The following is a 13,874-nucleotide window of genomic DNA, read 5'->3' on the forward strand; positions in this document are numbered from 1 at the left end:
GCTTATTGGATGACTATTGTTGTAAATTGCAAATTCTAAGTCGTGTACCTACAATACAATAACTAGCATTTATTTTGTTACGGATTTTAATATCTGGGTGAACAGAAGAGTATGTGCATAAAATCATGGAGAAAATGAGTTTTCCAAGCCTAATTAGATCTAAGTACATTTTGTCTTTATAAACCCTACCCTACCTAACAAAAAACTTCAGAATTATTTCAGACGTTCGACGAAGCTCTCTCTCTCTCTCTCATCTTAGCGTCTTTTTGAGCACATCCTTAGCACATTTTATTTTTAATTATCTTGTTATAAAATCATAATAGTGTGTAAGTGCATGGTGCACATTTACACATTATTAAAAACACTAATCGTTGCCCCAAAAGTCTACCGGTACAAGAAAAGGGCCCGCTAATTAGGGTAGTAATTATGAACAATTTAGCCAAGTTTATCATTAAAATGAATGAATAAACATTATGTAATAAAATGATATGGTTTATTTAGTCCCAGTTCGTTAATCGTCCCCGCTTTGTGGTCGCCGCTGCGCCGGAGTCGATCGCGATGCGCGCGCGACGTTGAAAAATTCAGCGGTCGTGATTTTCGTTCGTGTACTTCATTTATTTGCCGCATGTTCTTGTTTGCAAGCACACAAATAGTCAATTAAACCAGAGTAAAACTGACCTTTACAATTATACTATTTAGTCGTAATCAGGGTGCGCTTTATACCGGTCACCTGAGTAAGAGTCAGCTAAATGTGGAATAACAGTTGGACGGCGAATATTGTTTACGGCAAACTGTTAGATTGTTTCCGCTATTCAATTCAGTTATCTTTGCTTTATTTTTGTTCCTTGTCTCGTTTTGTGTTTAAATTGCGCTAAACAAAGCTTGGAACAACTCTGGCCCTTGTTAAGTGTATATCTTGGCCTACTAAATAAGTATTGCTCAAATAGGTAGAATATTAGGTCGGGATTTGGCAAAACCAAGTTCTACTTATACTAAGGTACTGTTTAGAGGGACACCAGTGCTTACATGTGTTCCACTAAAAAAATCTGGTAGACATAGTATGTGCTACTTATTTTTCAATTTCATTCAAGCTGGAAAATACGACAATTTCTAACTACCACCTACGACCTATTTATTGAATGAAATATTAAAATGTCAACTGCCTACTGACTTAAAATCACTGTAATTTGCGTGCTAAAATATTCCAAGCACAGTTATTACGCATTTATCTGATATCGACAAACAAAGTATCAATTTTGCGTAAAATTCAGTTTAAGAATGGAGCAATTTTGTCATTCTGGGAAAGCGCACGAGCCTCAGGCAACCCGGGAAGGGTATAGGCAACGTGGTCTGCTTGCCATGGCACTTTAAATCTTATTGAGAAAAGGATAGAATTGATATTAAGATCCCTGGGAAACCGGGCAAGGCTATGATGTGGTCTTGGTACAGATGTGCAAGTTGCGGAAAGTTTCCATAAAATTCTATAAATTCTCGGAAATGTCATGAAACTTTCACTAGGAAATATGGGAAATTTAAATTTAAAATTGGAGGTTTCAATTCTCATACAAAAATGTAAGAAATTTTCCGAATTTTTCCTACGTTAAATTTCCGAAACATTTCGCAATTTTGGAAAGTTTCCTTAGGCACATCAGTAGGTCTTGGTATGGCATTAATATTGATTTTGAACCTTATTGAGCAGGCAATGGAATTGGTATTACGAGCCTCAGGGATATGCAACGTGGTCTGCTGATCATGACACTGGCTTTGAATTTGAACTTTATTTACAAGGTAGTAGAATTCTTATTCCTGTGTGGTTTTTTGCAGGGTTGTGGTAAAGTGGCATTTCTTTCATTCATCATCGTTTTAATTATAAAGCTCTAAGGTATTGAGCTATTTATAAGACACGACATTGATGACAATGACGGCTGCTTAATATAATATATCTTAGAGACTTTACTAGATGCCGTCACGAAATTCAAATCCATAGGCAAAATAAGAGGCGTGTGCTTTTCTATCTACGTAGATACCGACATCTACATTGATAGAAAAGAGAGCAACTTTTTACAGAAATTGACAGTCTATATCATTTACATGTCTCTCAGGTTACTAAGGGATTTTATATGCATATTGGCACACTTTAGCAAACTAACCAACTGTTGCATGGGTTATTCTCCTAACTGATTGGCCCACTGTTTTGCATAGCTAATGTAGGAAAGTATTCTCTCAACCCATGGACATCACGCGATGTTGTCGTTAATTTGTTACATTGTAACATTTGTAACCTATGACTTGTATTTTTTTAAACTGACTACGGCAAAGCAAAAAAGAGTTACTCGTATTATTTTATGAGATTTATAAGTGAAGTATAAGTAACACCTAAGTACCTACCACTTTTTATTAATATTTACCGTTTACACTTGGTTAATAATATTATAATTGATACTATTAAACTTGTACCATATTATATAAAATGATTAATATAGTAATCAACACCATGAAACGATGAATTACACTTTATATATTCATATACCTTTTTTTTTTTTTTTTATTAGGGGGGAAAATGCATTCCGCATACCACACGGGTGCGAGGGGTGACCCGAGTGGTTATGTGGGACTCCCGTCTAGGCTAATGAGGCCCACGGTATACCCACTAAAAACCCCCCCATATGCCGCCTCGCCGCCCTATTGGTGGGGTTACGGGAACGCTTGCGTGCTCATCCGCGACCCCACCGGCGGCAGCCGCCTACGAGCGGCTCCTTCGCGAATGCCCGAAGGCCCTTCACGTTAGGCGCGCCAGATGGTTCGACGCGCCTTCCTCCTCGGCCTCCGTTCTGCACTGTAGCGGACCCCCCCGAGCCCGCCACAAGGAAGCCACGGACGCCAGAAAATTCCCCGGCGCCCGGCGACAGATCAGGTCTATGGTCCTGCCGCAATACCACAACTCGGCTGCAGAGGATAGGGAGAACGGCACATCGTAACACCGACACTCCTCTTCCTCTGCAGCCCCACCAACGCCGCTACAGCGGAACGGCCCCGCCAAGTTCGCAGGGGATAGGGAGAGTGGCGTATCGTAATACCATCACGCCTCTTCCCCTGCGATCCCACCTCGGCCGCCGAAGATAGGGAGAACGGCTCACCTCAATACCGACACTCCTCTTCCTCGACGGTCCACCTCCAACGCGTCACAAGCGGGCTTAACAAGCCCACTTGGAGCGTCCTCCTCGGGCCAACCCGCACCTCAAACAGGCCGGCCCTGGTTGCCTCTTCGCTTCACCGTGGGTGACCAAGCCACGGTTACTAAGCCCCTCCACCACGACAAGGTGAGCAACCTGCGGGGGGATATATTCATATACCTATATCAAGTGTAGTGTGTGTGCCCAGCAAAGTAGGTATAAAATATGTTCTTTAGTTATATATTTACCTATTTAAACTTTATTGCATATAAAATAAGTACTTATACTTACACATATAAGGATGTTAATTACTAGTTTACGAAAAAGCACTACGATTAAATGTGCAGAACCATGTGTGGACCATATGACTTTGCAATTAAACAGTTTACGATGGCGGACAGTATGGTACCTAGGTGCCTATTAAGGTAAACGTACTAGTGCTCGACGCGGTCCCAGTATACATGTCATCTTGAAACTTAAGTCATTGTCAATAGAGGTGACAGCAGGGTGTCATCTATTGGGCATTAGCATGTCGAGCAACTCGAGCACTAGTACGTTTACCTTACAGCAAAGCGAGAAGGTTGCTAGAGTTTCCGAAAATGCACTGTGTTGCCTCCAAGGGTTCCACTTGCAGTTTAAATAATAAACTAAAATAGATGTCATATATTAAAGAAAAAGTAACGAAGCCCTCCAGTGGTGAAGGCCGGATTCGAACCGGCGGCGTCTTTAGCAACGTCTTGAACCACTAGGCCACCCCGCCACCAAAAAAATGAATAAAATAATTTGATTTGTTCCTAAAGTTGTGTGCAGTTTAAATAGTTATCATATGCTTATGTAGTTCAGGTAGGCCGTACGCTTGTTTGCCACCATCGTGAAACAAAAAGAACTCTGTTATTATAAAATTATAGTATCGATCACGCAATAATAGGCTCGGGCGCCCGAGGTTGCGAATTTAGGCGAAATTGTGTTCGCGTGCGACCCATTCGCTAACTGCGGCGTTTTGCTGCACTATTCCAATTGCTAAGAGAGCGGAAGCGAGTTTAATGGGTAATAGGCAAACCAGCATAAATTACCCTGATTTTTTTGTAATCAGAGACACCTTACAATGCAAACAACCATATTTTCTTAAAGGGGCCCACTGATTAACAGTCCGGTCCGCCGGACTATATGGGCCTGTCAGTTGTTCGGAACTGTCAAAATTTTGTTCTAACTGACAGGCCGATACCGTTCAGCGGACTGTTAATCAGTGGGCCCCTTTAAAAGGAGAAAGCAGACAAATCCGCTGATATAAAATAATTAAGTTATTAATTATTATAATATATGTATGCTTAATCCGGCAGATACATAATTAAATAGCTCAGTACAGTACTCTCTGTAGGTAGATCCTCTAGGCGTGTAATGCAATCAAGGGTATAATAGAAAATATCGCCACAATCGGGTAGGCTTTTGTACCGCAGTTGGTAAGATCGGTGTGCCTACCCAGACACACGCTTCTCGTCCATCAACTTACTTTAGTCGATCGCATGTTACACTGGTACCCATACACATACACCCTTTCTGGGTGTTTACCCATTAGGAACACGGGACTTGATAAAATATGCAGCGAAATCATACGGCACGTAAAACAACTTTCCAATTCACGCAATCCTTAAATTGTTTGGGAAATTGATCAAATTTCCAGCGATCATTGTGGTAAAAACACTTTGATCCCCTTTTTGTGCCACTTAATGTCAAATGCTTGCATAAATACATGTTTAAAATTAATTGTATGGAATTTTATGTAGGTACCTGTATGCCACGCATGAACTAAAACATGCTTGGAGTTAAGGTTTCAACTTGTAAGGGGGCTGGCCATATTATTCTATCTTTACACTAATTTTACTTTGGTTTAAATGATTAAACTTGTTATTACGCTTTTTCACCAAAAGTAATGCGTATAGATCTTCCAAAATTTGGTATATGTTAATGTCATGTACACCTATAAAACTTGCTCGAAAGTCGGAAACGCTGCAATAATATAGGTACCTACAAAATGCAGCAATAAGAGGCATGAAAACAAGAGATCAACTTTTTTGGCCTATTTTCTTAAGTAACAAGCCTTATTTCTTATTTTAATCAATCTAGTACCTATTTTCATTGCCTTTCACCTTTCATTGTATCTTTCTCTAATAAAAAAAACTTGTAACAGACATACCAACATAATCACGTACAGACGCAAAAACTTCCGCACTTCAACTAGTAAACCTCAAAACGCCGAAACCGTTAGCAACAGGTCATTCATCACCTCACACCGTCATTAGCATCCCCGGTACCATCATTTACATCCCCCAGAATTCCCAAAACGGGTGACGTTTCTCGCTATTTCAAACATATCGCCATTGACGAATAAAGAAAAAGACCGATAACGTTTACTTATACAAAATCGTGTTCCTCCAATAAGTACTCGAGTTATTGCCAGATGGCAGATGGTTAGTGACGATTAACGCATTAGGTTTCAGTTCCATACCTAGTACGTACATTAATGTTCGGTGATTAGACCTCTGGGAGCCTAGCCAAGATGACAATTGTTAATAGAAAACGCCAATCAAAACTTAAATAATGTATGAAAATACCTAATCACGTGACTTTTCGTTTATCGATGTACGATCGTCATGTTAACTAGGCCTCATCATGTAGGTAGGGTTCGGGTTCCACAGCGCTATAAATTGAGCGAAGATTTTGAACCAAATCTCAGTTTTAATGCATTTTATTTGGCGCTTAAACCTTCTGGTCAAACTAACTCAACGCCCGTTCAATAGATGGCGCTAAATATAAAAAGAAACGTTTTCACGACATTGTAAGTCTTGTTGATTGGTTGGTCCATGATATCTCCGAATATTCGCCGGCCCCGAGCGATGCAAATTGCGTCGCAGTATCGCTGCACTTTATCCGGGGTCTTTGTGCATATTTTACATATATTTGCGGGGATGCGATAGCCGAGTGGGCGTTGCGATGCTAATGCGAGGCGCAGATCATTTACCTACTCTCTAGATGAAGCATATTGGATTTTGGCTGTATGCATAATAGAGGCGCCGCTCTGGCAGCAATGTCACACATTAGTTATTTGACAATTTGGGAGCTGAAATAGTATGGTTATTGTGCATATTTTACATATATTTGCGGGGATGCGATAGCCGAATGGGCGTTGCGATGCTAATGCGAGACGCAGATCATTTACTTTTCAGATGAAACATATTGGATTTTGGCTGTATGCATAATAGAGGCACCGCTCTGGCAGCTATGTCACACATTAGTTATTTGACAATTTGAGAGCTCACATAATCTCAAGCTCATTTAATTTTTTGTCACGGCTAACGTTATCAATAATATCTGGGTGACCGAGCTTCGCTCGGAAAACATATAAAAACTCGAAAATGCGCGTTTTCTCAGAGATAAGACCTAGCTAGATCGATTTTTCGCCCCCAAAAACCCCCATATAGTAAATTTCATCGAAATCGTTAGAGCCGTTTCCGAGATCCCCGAAATATATATATAAATAAACAAGAATTGCTCGTTTAAAGGTATTAGATAATTGATTTAATGATTTAATTTTAAGTTAAAAGCTAGACGAGTGATGGTCCCCCCACATTAATATTTTCATTGTAATTTAGTGCTGCCATAAACTTCATAAACTCATATACGAAAAGTCAGACACCGAAATAATAATCTAAGTGATTATAAATTTACAGGAACCAAAAAAGTTCTCTCTACACTAGTTCGCTCCACTTATTTAATTGAAACTTGTCGAATAATAATTTGCAGCAACGTATATAGTTATACTATTAATAATTATCAGTAAAATTTGGTTTTAGGGTTAACTACTGGCTGTTGTGGTATACAATGTTGCAGAATGTAACTGACTGACTAGTCATTCCATTTCCAGGTGCGCCGTGTTGTTTATAGGAAAAAGAGCGCCTAATAAGATGTGCGGTGAGGTGACCACGAGTCCTGGTAAACGCTTTATGCGGTGTCTGTGGTAAACAGTCTATGATGCAAGAACAACGATCCTCATACAAAAAGGACGTAACAGGCCCGCTTTAGGCAAATCTTATGTCGGTTTAGGTTAGAAAGGCAACAGACGGCAGTTAGGCGCATAGTTCCATTTAAACGCGCTTTTTAGGATCCAACCAAAATATGCATAACATAAAACGTGTTTTACTAAAAAGCTAAACGAGCTTTATAAATTAACTATAAATTTGTAGTACTTGTGTCCAATTAATAATCATTACCATTTAGATATTTAAGATGAATTGGACGTGAATAAGAAAACGCTGGAATTTAATGATAAAAAATACTTTGTGACAGATAGAAGTTAAAATGATGACAGAGAATACTTAAATTTTAGTAGTGACAAGTATACATACCTACACATGATTGATGTACGCGACTACGAGAATATCGCTCGGCATTCAGACATCTGACACAACAAAATTAGTTCTACTATTAAACGATATCAGATAAAACCGCGCATCCAAATATCTCCCCGTTCCCTATCGCTCCGGCAACTAATCTTTAGGCATAACATAATTTGTAACGAGTCCCGGGGGTATAGCGGGCCGCGCGCAGTCACGAGCGGTCTAAACACAGAGCGGGCCTAAACGATGCCACCATATCCGTCGGCGGCGTCCCGCGCTCTATGCGGGCGCAGGGCCCTATAACACATAACATGGTTAACCGAGCGATCGACTCAAGAAGACCAGTATTAGAGAACTTTTGGCTGGACATGGAGTATCTATTCTTGTAGTCAATTTGTTAGTCTGAAACTGTTAAGTTTGAATGCACTTGCGAGCTGTCTTAACAAAGAGCGGGCCTAAACGATGCCACCATATCCGTCGGCGTCCCGCGCTCTATGCGGGCGCAGAGCCCTGTAAAACATAATATGGTTTACGAAGCGATCGACTCAAGAAGACCAGTATTAGAGAACTCTTGGCTAGACTTGGAGTGTCTTCTCTTTTAGTCAATTTGTTAGTATGAAACTGTTCAGTTTGAATGCACTTGCGAGCTATCTTAACACAGAGCGGGCCTAAACGATGCCACCATATCCGTCGGCGTCCCGCGCTCTATGCAGGCGCAGGGCCCTGTAAAACATAATATGGTTTACGAAGCGATCGACTCAAGAAGACCAGTATTACAGAACTCTTGGCTGGACATGGAGTATCTATTCTTTTAGTCAATTTGTTAATCTGCAACTGCCAAGTTAGAATGTACTTGCTAGCTGTCTTGACATACAGCGGGTCTAAACGATGCCACCATATCCGTCGGCGTCCCGCGCTTTATGCAGGCGCAGGGCCCTGTAAAACATAATATGGTTTACGAAGCGATCGACTCAAGAAGACCAGTATTAGAGAACTCTTGGCTAGACTTGGAGTGTCTTTTTTAGTCAATTTGTTAATCCGAAACTGTTAAGTTAGAATGCACTTGCGAGCTATCTTAACACAGAGCGGGCCTAAACGATGCCACCATATCCGTCGGCGTCCCGCGCTCTATGCAGGCGCAGGGCCCTGTAAAACATAATATGGTTTACGAAGCGATCGACTCAAGAAGACCAGTATTAGAGAACTCTTGGCTAGACTTGGAGTGTCTTTTTTAGTCAATTTGTTAATCCGAAACTGTTAAGTTAGAATGCACTTGCGAGCTATCTTAACACAGAGCGGGCCTAAACGATGCCACCATATCCGTCGGCGTCCCGCGCTCTATGCAGGCGCAGGGCCCTGTAAAACATAATATGGTTTACGAAGCGATCGACTCAAGAAGACCAGTATTAGAGAACTCTTGGCTAGACTTGGAGTGTCTTTTTTAGTCAATTTGTTAATCTGAAACTGTTAAGTTAGAATGCACTTGCGAGCTATCTTAACACAGAGCGGGCCTAAACGATGCCACCATATCCGTCGGCGTCCCGCGCTCTATGCGGGCGCAGGGCCCTGTAAAACATTACATGGTTGACAAAGCGATCGACTCGAGAAGACCAGTATTAGAGAACTCTTGGCTGGACATGGAGTATCTATTCTTTTAGTCAATTTGTTAATCTGAAACTGCCAAGTTAGAATGTACTTGCGAGCTGTCTTGACATACAGCGGGTCTAAACGATGTCACCATATCCGTCGGCGTCCCGCGCTCTATGCGGGCGCAGGGCCCTGTAAAACATAACATGGTTTACCGAGCGATCGACTCAAGAAGACCAGTATTAGTACAGAACTCTTGGCTGGACATGGAGTATCTATTCTTTTAGTCAATTTGTTAATCTGAAACTGCCAAGTTAAAATGTACTTGCTAGCTGTCTTGACATACAGCGGGTCTAAACGATGCCACCATATCCGTCGGCGTCCCGCGCTCTATGCGGGCGCAGGGCCCTGTAAAACATAACATGGTTTACCGAGCGATCGACTCAAGAAGACCAGTATTACAGAACTCTTGGCTGGACATGGAGTATCTATTCTTTTAGTCAATTTGTTAATCTGAAACTGCCAAGTTAGAATGTACTTGCTAGCTGTCTTGACATACAGCGGGTCTAAACGATGCCACCATATCCGTCGGCGTCCCGCGCTCTATGCGGGCGCAGGGCCCTGTAAAACATAACATGGTTTACCGAGCGATCGACTCAAGAAGACCAGTATTACAGAACTCTTGGCTGGACATGGAGTATCTATTCTTTTAGTCAATTTGTTAATCTGAAACTGCCAAGTTAGAATGTACTTGCTAGCTGTCTTGACATACAGCGGGTCTAAACGATGCCACCATATCCGTCGGCGTCCCGCGCTCTATGCGGGCGCAGGGCCCTGTAAAACATTACATGGTTGACAAAGCGATCGACTCGAGAAGACCTGTATTAGAGAACTCTTGGCTAGACTTGGAGTGTCTTCTCTTTTAGTCAATTTGTTAGCCTGAAACTGTTAAGTTTGAATGCACTTGTCTTAACATACAGCGTGTCTAAACGATCCTGCAAATGCGATGCCACGGTAATGCAAAGCCCTGCACACTACACGTGCAGGGCTTTGCATTACCGTGGTTTTTCAATCAACACTTTTAAAACAATGAAATTTGGCAAATTTTATTAAGTTTGGTTAAATTTAGGACACCCTATTCTCTCGTATTAGAATCGAAAGAGCAGAATAAAAGTCCGGATTTGTTTTCTGATATTCTAAAGGCGACGTTCGGATAGCAACTGCACCTGCATTTAAGCAAAAGCTATCTTGTGGCCGGTAACAGATTGGAATGACGTGTGGGCATTTTTCACGTAAACACAAGAACGTACGGAATATTCCCTGACGTGGAAATTAAGTGATAGATATGGAGGCATATTTTAGTTTTGCTTTGTTAGAAGCAACAATATCCTAACAGTAGTTTTGCAGTTATATGTATAACCAGAATTTAATGTTGTATGTACTTACTTACATACGAATATATGTTATCTTTACTGAACATAACATAATACGAGGAAACATATTTACGAACTTATCAATCTTAACCATTTAAATAAGTATCCTACATTTTTAAAGGGGGTTTATTTTTTATAAATATAATATTTATTGCACATTTCATATGTAGGTAAAGGTATAAATGGCGGATTTAATGGTTTAATGCATTTTCTACCAGTCAAACAATAACCTGGGCTAAACCAGAAATATTATGTAGGTGTAATGTCTTTTAAAGCAAATGAAATTGTTACCTATTAGACATTATATAAATATAAAGCTTTAATGATATTTACAGTACATATGGTCCTACTTTACCGCCCTAGGGCGGGATTTAGGACAATAAGGGCCTATGTCAACAATTTAAAGGGCCATATGTACTGTAAAACGTTGTACAATACACGTGCGAAAAGGTAATTTGCAACTCGTGTCGATTCGCAATTCGCAAATCATATAGCAATGTACCATTTTGATACTTACACTTGTCATAACTCATAATATTAGATTGTTTGTAATAAGGACTTTGCGAATTCTCCTTGAGGTCGATATCGTGTTGCAAACGCAGCATTTTTTTTAAACCGGCCACTTAGTTGTAATTCAAAATTAATCTTGAGACACAAATCTTTCAAACAAATTAGCAAATTAGCTCGGGTACTTTATAATCATGTAGCAAAATGTATGAAATTCTGCGTTTACCTCGGGGCGTTACCCCAATCATTGTGGACGGGCATATCAAAAATCGCCGATATACCGACTGCGTACAAAAATAACGTAGCTTTAGATTTCATTCCTCGTCTAAGCAATGCTCTACTAAAACTACTATAAAAATGTGCTTAAAGAGAATTATATTAGAGGTGGCATTAATTAATCTTGATGTTCCTTCCACATTCCATGTCCCAATATACTTTCTATCGCAAGGTGTAATATAAATTGCATTCAAGAAATGGAGCAGACATGTGGCTGTAAAGGATTGCCGGTGAAATTTCCGGAGTAAACGATTTTAATGATTGATGTTCCTAAAATTACTTACAAAAAGAATTTACAAACGAACATGGGAGGAAAGTTTTTTTGGTTACGAGACAGGGTCGATGTCCGATGATTAAAAAAACAGCGAATATAAAAAAAATATAGGAAGATCTAATAAGCTTACCTAGTATGATGTATGTATGTATGTATGATCGTTATTACTCTGTCCTAATAGATCTTTAAATTAATCATATGAATGGTGCACTACATGAAAACGCTCATGAGTTCTTATTAATCTAGTAGCGGAGCATAATCAATTATCAAAACTTGACTAATCGATGATCCCTCTAAGCCGACGTTCTGTCATTTCTCTTCCCTTAATCGATTACTTCAAACATGAGCGGCAGGGGGTCCTCTAGCATACCACGACCTATACGGACGCTTTTTGTTCATGATAAATCTTTTTTGTTTAATATTAAGCGTTCAACTCGCACCGCATTGTGTGGCACCACGCCAAGCGTCTCTTATTTTGAAGTTTAAACTACCAATAAAGAGCATAAGTTTAATTTCCCCATCAAAACACTAATTAAAAGAAATATCAATAAAATCACCACAATAGTTCCAACAGTTTCTCATGCTTTCTCCGGACAACAAATTTTATTAACACATTTCAATTTATTTTGTAAAGATGTGGGATCGGACAATCAGCGTTAATTGCTGCTTCTGTTACGTTACGTAGGCGTCAAGAGCATTCCTGTGGGTACCTATCGAACCGTTCGACTGTACCCTACAATGAAAAGATTGAGTCATCATAACAAATGCGGCGCGCGTCCTCCGAGGGCACGGAACTCTCCACAATCGCGCTCTTATCTGTGACGGCCCCGATCATTGTGCCCCGAATTCTTCGAGTCCGAAGCACCGATCTACTCACAGATGACGAAATGCTAGCGTCTTGGTCTTTTACTCCTCTGTTCTTTTGTTGACTTGTCGAGTTTGTTCCGAATGGCTTTTTGTAAACGTCCACCGGCTGCGTTTGTAAAGCTCGCTTTTGACTTTATTAATCTTATCTCTCTGATACATCGCAGGCAATGAGAATTAAACAACGACCGTTACCTTTGGACGGATCAATAAAATCAACTCACTATTTTTTGTGTAAGAATATGAAGATGGTTTTATCTAGTAAGTCATGCTCAGGAGTTGGTATAAAAGGTTTCTGGCATGTTTACCTACAGTTATTAACATTGCTAAAACTGATAAGAGATACAAATCAATTTCAAAGTGTTAAATTGTAGATGATGTAACCTCAATTCTTTGCAAAACTCTTTCATAAAAACGGCTGTATCATCTCTTTCATAACAAAAGAAATGATGTATGGAACAAAATGGAAACAAAAAATAACGTAAGAGAAACAAGTTCATTAATCATATTGATGAATGCATAGGACCACAGATAGGAAAGCCAAGAGCGCTCCTGCTCAATTTCTTCTTGATTTTCTTTCAATTCAGTTCTTTAACGACACCCGAAATCATTAAATTATGCAATTCATCTCAGGCCCGGACAAGGTACTCGTACGAGCAACAAAAAAGCAACAATAATTTAGGCAGGTTCCGAAGATCCCTGAGTATGATACATTAATCCAGTGAACATCGGGTTTCGATTATAAATAAATAATAAAATTATGCATTATGAATTCGGTCTATTTAGTTATAACGATTAGGCTTTTAAGATAATCGTAAAAAAATCTAAAGGATTTTTTTTTGAGGCGGATGAGTTTGAACAGTTTCAAAACACACAAAGTGCGCATTAATGTTATGTTATGGTTGTTAAACTTTGCATGCATACTGTTGGTTTTTTGTACCTCCTAACGCACTGTTGTAAATTGCAACTATATAGTGGTTCGCACAGTGAAAACTCACGACTCGGGATGTGTCGAACACATTGTAGCGTTGACAATAGCTCGTATTGTCTTGTGGTTTAGGTGCAGCATTTCCGTGGTTTTGGTGTTTTTACCCTGACTGGTTTGAGCGTACTGAGTCCCACAGGACCGTCGCGTCGTCTCGGACCGAACAGTTTCACGTCCGCAAAGGGCCACATTGTATTTATTATTCCGTCCGGCGGAGGAGTCACACATTTGTCGAGACAGCCGCTCGCTGGCTGCATTTTTAGAATTATTAATTTGGTTTGTGTTCTTATATTGTGTTAAATTGGCCGATTTTGTGCCAATCTTATGAATAAAACATCACCTGCCTTCTTCTGCGACGGTTTTGTGGCAGTCCAGACATGT

At 40.2% G+C, this 13,874-nt stretch overlaps 1 protein-coding gene across 1 annotated transcript in view; it reads left to right on the forward strand.

The window, feature by feature from the left end:
- Positions 1–13,874, forward strand: part of LOC134650887 (cadherin-related tumor suppressor) — a 154,794-nt gene that overhangs the window by 117,703 nt on the left and 23,217 nt on the right. The gene's annotated exons all lie outside the window — the stretch shown is intronic.

Source organism: Cydia amplana, chromosome 1 (assembly GCF_948474715.1).
Source record: "Cydia amplana chromosome 1, ilCydAmpl1.1, whole genome shotgun sequence".
Lineage (NCBI taxonomy): Eukaryota > Metazoa > Arthropoda > Insecta > Lepidoptera > Tortricidae > Cydia > Cydia amplana.